Source organism: Cervus canadensis, chromosome 14 (assembly GCF_019320065.1).
Source record: "Cervus canadensis isolate Bull #8, Minnesota chromosome 14, ASM1932006v1, whole genome shotgun sequence".
Lineage (NCBI taxonomy): Eukaryota > Metazoa > Chordata > Mammalia > Artiodactyla > Cervidae > Cervus > Cervus canadensis.
The window spans coordinates 16,754,550-16,763,537 of record NC_057399.1 but is presented as its reverse complement, the minus strand read 5'-3'; the positions used below and the strand labels follow the sequence as shown (position 1 = coordinate 16,763,537).

Below are 8,988 nucleotides of genomic sequence, written 5' to 3'. Positions count from 1 at the left end.
TAATTAGATATAAAATTTTCTTACCTTAATGTGTTATAGAGAAATGACTTTTAAAAAAGCATGTAGCATCTTATTGAATAGAAGACAATGTGGGCTCTCTATCATTCTGATTTCATAGTCATATGTAAAAGAAAAATTACCTACTTAAAAATGATGGTAAGAAGTAAAAATTTCTTTTTTCTTTTTTTCTTATTTGCCATGGTCTCTCAGTCACGGTCCTCTTCATCTCCCTGCTATTGAGTCCACAGTGGAGGGTCAGAAGGATCTATTGGAATCGCATCACTGAGAAGAAGTAAAAATTTCTATGAATTAGAGATCTCTCTTTCTTGTGTTGTTGAACATTCTCCTATTACTGAAATATCCACACTATTTGTGTAGATTTTTGAGTATCATATAAATTTCTCCTTGAGTGAGACTTGGTAATTTGAAAAAATCATCCATTTCATCTAAGTTGTTGAATTTATAGTTCTAGATATCTCATAATGTTCTTTTGTGTTTTAAATATCTCTAGAGTCTGTAGTGATGTCTCTTCATTAATTCCTGGTTTTTGTATTTTCTTTTTTCCTCTCAGTATAGTTAGAAATGTATTAACTTTGTTGAACTTAAGAAACCAATCTTATTTTATTTTCTTTTATTCTGTTCTCAATATCATTGATTTATTTTCTTTTAATATCTTTTTCTTCTGTTTGCTTTTGGTTTTTTGTTATTATTATTATTATTATTATTATTATTTTTAGTTTCTTAAGGAGGAAGCTTAGATCTTTCAAGTAATAAGCTTTCTTCTAAGAATCGTTTTAGCATATCCTCAAAAACCTGATATATTGTCTTTTCACTTTTAATAAATTCAAAATATTTCCTAGCTTCTCTTGTGTCCTTTGATATGTTGATTACTGAGAAATATGGTGTTTTTCCTCAATTATTTATAGATTTCCAGTTTTATTTCTAATTTAATTCCATTTATTTCATTAATTTATTTCTAATTTAATCCTGTTCTATCCACCCATGGAAATGAGAAGGACTCCTTCCTAATTAGTGAACTGGATAGTGAGGCAAATGATGATACACATACCAAAAGAATTTGGAAGAAAATTTATCACTTAAAAAATAATTGTTGGAACAACAGGACAGGTGCAGTCTCTGCCATAAAGCCAAGAGCATGGTGGAAGTGGTGGTGTGATGACTTGATTTTGACTGGATACAACGTGAGTCTGGAGTGAAAGTTTCTTCCTGTGTCCAGGGTTTGTGTGGTTTGAAGTTCCCATGGGCGCTAAGGGGACTGATGGATTTTTAAAATCATTATTAGCTTGTCTATATGTGGGGCAAAGGGGAAAGGGGGAGTATGGGGCTTTGAAGCTGTCAGTGGTCAAAAATTAAAAAATGAGTCAGACCTCTTACTACAATTCACCCCACTGTTCGATTGATGATGGAATTGTACCGTGTCTTATTCAACTGATTGTGAATTTGTTTAAGCATAATTTTAGGAGCCATGTGCCTCTGTGCATGCATGTTTAGTCACTTCAGTTGTGTCTGACTCTGGACAAGGCCTGTCAGACTCCTCTATCCAAGGGATTCTCCAGGCAAAAATACTAGAGTTGTTTGCCATGAACTCCTCCAGGGGATCTTCCTGACCCAAAGACAGAACCTGCATCTCTATATCTCTTGCATTGGCAGGCAGGTTCTTTTCCACTAGTGCCACATGGGAAGCCCCGCATGCCTCTGTAGCAAATGAAAATGAAAATGAGAGCTTGGATGGACAAATGTATCCAGTCACCTTAGACAGTTGTTGAAAACCATGAAAAAATGTTAACTGGCGTCTGGAGTATTTGCTCAAAAAAGCAAATTATATTATTAACATGCTTGTCTGTTGTCTCATTTGTTGAGTTATTTGAGCAACTTTTTCCTATTATGACTATCCACATGTAACAAAAAGTACCTTTAAGGAAGAAAACGCCTCCCTGGCTGGCCAGTAAATAGGCTAAGAATAGATAATTATCAGCCATTAAAGTCACCAGGAAGCGTTGCTCCTCACTGTGGACCTCCAAAGGATGGGCATCTTGCTGCATGTGTCTGGTGGGGGGGTGGTGGTTAATATTTATTGTTTCTGACTGGATTATGGGTCCTAGGGCAGTGCCAGTGTCCCCCAAGACTGTAAGTGGGGCAAGCATAATGTGCAATAGTTCTTTTGTACCTAATGCTGAAAAAGCAATGCTGAGCTGAGAGACCAGAAAGAAACATTGCCTGCCACCCCCACCCCCCTTTATATATAGGACATCAGAGGGAAGGCCTGGTGGTGGTGTGTAAGAACAGAGGAACAAGCAAATGTTATTAAAGTGAAGCGAGAGCCACTGGAGATTTGAGAATCCTGGTTAAGGCATATGGTAGTGCAAAAACCCTGCTTATGAAGTGCCCGTAGGTTCATTGCTATGAGCAAAGTAGGAAAATTTCTTAGAATTTGTAAAACAAATCAGAAAGAGAGACCAGATGAGCAATTTAAATAAATATTTTAGGCTCTGATTAGTTTTATGGAGTTGTACTTAAGAAGGGGATGACTGGCCAAGGATAACTTCTTCTATGAGGCTGACTGGAAGTGGATGATGAAAGCTGATGACCTATCTTGGACTGGTGTCTTGAGAGAAGGGGAAAAACATGAACAGAGACAGGAGTGGGAGTGAAGATGATACTGCAAGCTGGATGCGGAAAATTATGGGAATGGAGCTGGGGGAGACTCCCTATGAAGGGAGTGGAAATGTGGGCTTGGCAAGGAAGATATGGACTTGTTCATGGGTGGTGGAGTGGTATTTGTCAGGGTTGGACAGTATTAAAGATGGTGACATCTGGAAGAGAATGAAGGTTGGTTGTGAAAGTTGCATGTCTCAGGCTAGAGCCTAGACCAGTAGAACAGAACAGACAGCGGGTATTCCTAGGCCCAAAGAGAACTTCAGATAACCCATCAGCAGCTCCCTAAAACATGTAGCTAAATAATAAATAACTATGGATTTGATCTTGGTGCTATCCATAGCATGGATAGCCTGTTGTAAACACTGACACTCATTTGTAGCAATATTAAGTGTAGGCATGGTGCCAGTGCATTTGTGTGATTTAGAAAATATGGTGCAGCAGAGACTTACATACTGGAGATGGGTAGGGAAAGGCTTTAGACAGGTAGCTAAGATGAAGATAGCATTCTCTCCAGTGAATTCAGAAAGGAGCTAAAGATAAGCTTTCCATTGGGTCTAAGTACCATAGCCTGTCGTGTGGTCATGTATGGATGTGAGAGTTGGACTGTGAAGAAAGCTGAGTGCCAAAAAATTGATGCTTTTGAACTGTGGTGTTGGAGAAGACTCTTGAGAGTCCTTCATTGGAAGGATTGATGCTGAAGCTGAAACTCCAGTACTTTGGCCACCTCATGCAAAGAGTTGACTCATTGGAAAAGACCCTGATGCTTGGAGGGATTGGGGGCAGGAGGAGGAGGGGACGACAGAGGATGAGATGGCTGGATGGCATCACCAACTCGATGGGCAGGAGTTTGAGTAAACTCCGGGAGTTGGTGATGGACAGGAAGACCTGGCGTGCTGCAATTCATGGGGTCGCAAAGAGTCGGACATGACTGAGTGACTGAACTGAACTGAACCATAGCCTGAGGAGGTGAGAGTATAGACTCTAGAATTAGAGGTAGAAGGGAAGATTGTGAGCTTAGCACCAGTGCAAAGCTGAGAAGAACAAAAGAGGAGCAGCACTAGTCACTGGCAGTAAAGTTCAGGTCCAGTTTGTGAAAGAAGTAAGGATCTGGTTGTGTTGGTCAGTTGGACTGAGATGCATCTCCCTCATGAATATATTTATCAAATGTGTTGAGGTCACCTGGTGGTCAGGGAATCTGTTTGGCTGTATACTGTATATTATGTATACTGTATATTATGCAAATTTCAGAATAGCAAATAGGAGCCGCTTCAGGCATTGTAAGAAAATTTGTCATCAAGCTGAAGATGAATTATTTTACCAGCTAGCTTGACTATGGCCATAGTGTTATCAAGCCTGAATAAGTGTGGGTGGCAGCATGGTCATAGTATAGCCCAACAGTTTCTGCATTGACATTCGAGGTCTGTACGGAGAAGGCAATGGCACCCCACTCCAGTACTCTAGCTTGGAAAATCCCATGGACGGAGGAGCCTGGTAGGCTGCAGTCCATGGGGTCGCTAAGAGTCGGACATGACTGACTGACTTCACTTTCACTTTTCACTTCATGCGTTGGAGAAGGAAGTGGCAACCCACTCCAGTACTCTTGCCTGGAGAATCCCAGGGACGGGGGAGCCTGGTGGTCTGCTGTCTATGGGGTCACACAGAGTCGGACACGACTGAAGGGACTTAGCAGCAGCAGCAGCAGCGAGGTCTGTACAACGGACTATAGTATCCCAGGTCCAAACTATCACCTAAAGTGATAGCCAGGCTGTGAAAAGCCAAAAGACCAATCATGTATGCAGTGTGAGTGCTCTAGTTTGAGGAGCCAAAGGGTTGCTGACAGATATGGGCATAACATGGAACACTTGGTGTTTCCATTCTGGATCCTGATATGGAGGGGAAGCCTGCATCTCTCAACAGTAGCTTTAGCAGAGACCAACTTTAGTATTTAGGCTTCCCAGGTGGCACAGTGTTAAAGAATCTGCCTGCCACTGTAGGAGATGAAAGAGACAGGTTCCATCCCTGGGTTGGGAAGATATCCTAGAGTAGAAAATGGCAACCCACTCCAGTGTTCTTGCCTGGAAAATCCCATGGACAGAGGAGCCTGGTAGGCTATAGTTCATGGCGTTGCAGAGACTCAGACATGACTGAGCAGCTGAGCACACACCAACTTTAATTTTTCTTAGCCTCACTCAGCAATACACATGATGGTAGTTATGGGTGATAAAGCTACAGTCTTTACTTCCAGAATAAGCTCCTCATTGGCATTAATTAAATCTTTTATTGCGTGGGAATTTTGTTGAAGCTTGTGACTTAGGCAAATTATTAGTTCAGTGCAAACATAATTATAGTTTCGGACTGTGAATTTTAAATCATTGTAAGTAGGTTCACATACATCTTTATTAATCAAAATGGGAACCATTACAATCAATACATTTTTGCCAGTGAAAAATAAGTTTGTTTATTGCTGTAGCATAAAAATTCGTGCTTTGGGATTTGACAGACTCCTGGAAAGCATTTTCTGCCTCCTGCTGGTTGAGGAAGCATTTTCTCTGCAAAAAGTTGTCAAGATGCTTGAAGAAGTGGTAGTTGGTTGGCGAGAGGTCAGGTGAATGTGGTGGATGAGGAAAAACTTCATGGTCCAAATTGTTTAACTTTTGAAGTGTTGGTTGCGCAACATGTATTTGGATGTTGTCTTGGAGAAGAATTGGGCCCTATCTGTTGATCAACTCTGGCTTCAGGCCTTGCAGTTTTCCGTGCAGCTCATTGATTTACTGAGCATATTACTCGGATATAATGGCTTCACCGGGACTAAGAAAGCTGTAGTAGATCAGACCACCAAACAGTGACCATGACCTTTTTTTGGTGCAAGTTTGGTTTTGGGAAGTGCTCTGGAGCTTATTCTCCATTCGAACACTGAGGTGGTTGTTGCTGGTCGTCATATAAAATCCTCTTATCATCGCACGTCACAATCCAATTGAGAAATGGCTCGTTGTCACTGCATAAAATAAGAGAAAGTGACACTTCAAAATGATGATCTTTTCAATTTGCGGTCAGCTCATGAGGCACCCACCTATCAAGCTTTTTTACCTTTTCAGTTTGCTTGAAATGTCGAATGACTGTAGAATGGTTGATGTTGAGTTCTTGGGCAACTTCTTGTAGTTGTAAGAGAATCAGCTTCAGTGATTCTCTCAGTTTGTCATTGTTAACTTCTGACACCAAGCCACTGTGCTCCTCATCTTTAAGACTGATCTCTTTTGCAGAACTTCTTGAACCACCACTGCACTGTCTGTTCATTAGCAGTTCCTGGGCCAAATGCGTTGTTGATGGTGTGAGTTGTCTCTGTTGCTTTTTGACCCAGTTTGAACTCAAATAAGAAAGTCATTCAAATTTGCTTTTTGTCTAACATCATTTCCATGTGTTGTTCAGTTGCCCAATAATGTTCGACTCTTTGCAAACCTGTGGACTGTAGCATGAGGGGCAGGCCTCCCTGCCCCTCACCGTCTCCAAAAGTTTGCCCAAGTTTATGTCCATTGCATCAGTGATGCCATCCCAGCCATCTCAGCCTCTGATGCACTCTTCTCCTTCTGCCCTCAATCTTTCCCAGCATCAGGGACTTTTCCAGGGAATCAGCTGTTCTCATCAGATGAGCAAAATACTGGAGTTTTCAGCTTCAGCATCAATCCTTTCAATGAGTATTCAGGGTTGATTTCCCTTAAGATTGACTGGTTTGATCTCCTTGCTGTCCAAGGGACTCTCAGGAGTTTTCTCCAGCACCACAGTTTGAAGGCATCAATTCTTCAGTGCTCTGCCTTATTTATGATGTAGTTCTCACAATCATATATGACCACTGGGAAGACCATAGCCTTGACTATATGACCCTTGTCAGAAGAGTGATGTCTCTGTTTTTCAACATACTGTCTAGGTTTGTTGTTGCTTTCCTTCCAAGAAATGGTTGTCTTCTGATTTCATGGCCACAGTCACCATCCGCAGTGATTTTAGAGCTCACAAAGAGGATATCTGTCACTGCTTCCACTTTTTCCCCTTCTGTTTGCCATGCAGAAATGGGGCCGGATACCAATATCTCAGTTTTTTTAACTGTTTAGTTTTAAGCTGGCTTTTCCCCTCTCCTCCTTCACCCTCATCAAGGGGCTCTCTAATTCCTCTCTGCTTTCTGCCATTAGAGTGGTATCATCCGCATATCTGAGGCTGTTGATGTTTCTCCTGCCTATCTTGACTCCAACTTGTAACTCATCCAGCCTGGCATTTCTCATGATGTGCTCAGCGTAGTGGTTAAACAGACAGGGTGGCAGCAGACAGCCCTGCCATACTCCTTTCTCAATCCTGAACCAATCAGTTCTTCCATACAGGGTTCTAACTGCTGCTTCTTAACCTGCGTACAGGTTTCTCAGGAGACAGGTAAGATGGTCTGGTATTCCCATCTCCTTAAGAGCTTTCCATAGTATAAATTAAATATAAAATAAGCAGCATGTAGTTGTAAGTCATTAGCAAAAAAAAATAGTGATAAATGCACATTAAAATGATATATAACATAACCACATTTGTTTAGAATGTATTCCAGTACCAATGGCAAATTTCAACAATGCGCAAACCATTTGCACCAACCTAATATTAGTATCATCATCAAGGTACTATCAGAAACCTAGCAAATAGCCAAAGAGACATTCATTGGTGAATGAATCACAATATAAACTTTGTATGGTTTCAGTTATGTTAAGTTTACTAAGGTGTATTTTATGGTCTAGAATATGGTCTCAGTGAATGTCCACAGGAAAAGAATGTGTTATGTAACGTGTTATATACTATTGTTAGGTGAAGTTTTGTATAAATGCATTTAAGCCAAATTGGTGACATATTATTCAGACCCTCTGCATCTTTGTTGATTTTCTGTGTATTTGTTTCATTGATTACTAAGAAGAGTGTTGAAGTCTTTAACAATAATTGTGGCCTTCTCTTCCCTTTTTATAATTTAGAAATTTTTTTCTCTGCATTTTAAAGTTCTGGTATCATGTGCTTATAGATTTAGAATTGTGCACTTTCTTCTCGGTGAGTTGAACTTTTTACCATTATGTAATATTTCTTGTTCTTCAGTCTGCTTATCTTATATTATAATGGGTATGTGTGTGTGTGAATGTTTGTATGTTGGTAATTATTTTGCTTGATGTTTTCTGAGATCTGGGAATTGTGGTTATTATCTTGATTAATTTTGGAAAATTCTCAATTGTACTATTATCCCTTCAAATATTTCTTCTCCATTATCTCTGTTGTCTTTTACAATTTTGGTATTTCCCGCAGCTCTTGGATGCTCCTTTTTTTTCTAATGTTTTATTCTTTGTTTCTGTGTGGATAATTTCTATTGAGATGTATCTTCAAGGTAATTATTTCCTTAGCTTTGTGAAACCTACTGATGAGTCTATTGATGTGATTCTTCATCTTTGTTAGTATGTGTTTCTTTTTGATTATTTTTGTTTCATTCTATCATATGTTTTTCATCTTTCTGCTGGTCCCCACTTGTTCATGTATATTGTCGATTTTTCAGCTAGATCTTTTAACATATTAATCATTGCTATTTTTAATTCCTTGTCTGATACTCAAATATTGGGATCATATCTGAGTCTAGTTGTGTGTATTGCTTTATCACTTGACATGATGTTGTTTTTTATTGGTCTGAATTCTTTGCATATCTTATATTTGGTGAACATTTGTTGTAAGACAGTAGAGACTGAGGTAACTAGTATTACCTCATACTAATGGCACTTTTTTTTTTTTTGGTCAGAACTTCATTATATAAATTTAGTTAATCTTGTCAGGAGTTGAGTTAGTTTTGGATTTTGTTGTTGTTATAGTTACCCTAGTGCATCCTAGTTTTAAAATTACTCTAGTACAGTGTTACAGGTAAGATGTGGGTTGGTTTGCCAGAAGTTTTGTTTTCAATCTTTCCCGCTCAACTTTAGGTCTTCCCTTGTCTCTTAGAGAGGGTCTCTCTTCCTGCTCATTTCTCCTCTGGCAGTAACCTCACATGGTATCCAATATCTGACATCCACCCCAGCCAAACAATTACCCACTTCTCATCCTACCATGCAGACTCCTGTCTTCCTTTGAGTTTCACTTGATTGGTTACCTTATAACCCCAGTTTTCTCATGGTTTCAGTAGGAGTTATAAGTTTTCAGATTATTAAACTTTTTATTGTAAGAGGGAAATGTTTCTCTTTGGCATTTTAAGAGGGAAGCAGAAGTCAAACATATTTTTAAAATCAAATATATTTCCTAAATCTCTGGTAAAAAAAAATA

General features: G+C 39.6%; 1 non-coding gene across 1 annotated transcript; it reads right to left on the bottom strand.

Annotated features, from left to right (window-relative positions):
• Nucleotides 1-202: 202 nt before the first annotated feature.
• On the bottom strand, nt 203-288 carry LOC122453455. Its single transcript, XR_006273072.1, has one exon. It is a non-coding gene; the product is annotated as a small nucleolar RNA SNORD62 (small nucleolar RNA).
• Between the last annotated feature and the right edge of the window lie 8,700 nt (nt 289-8,988).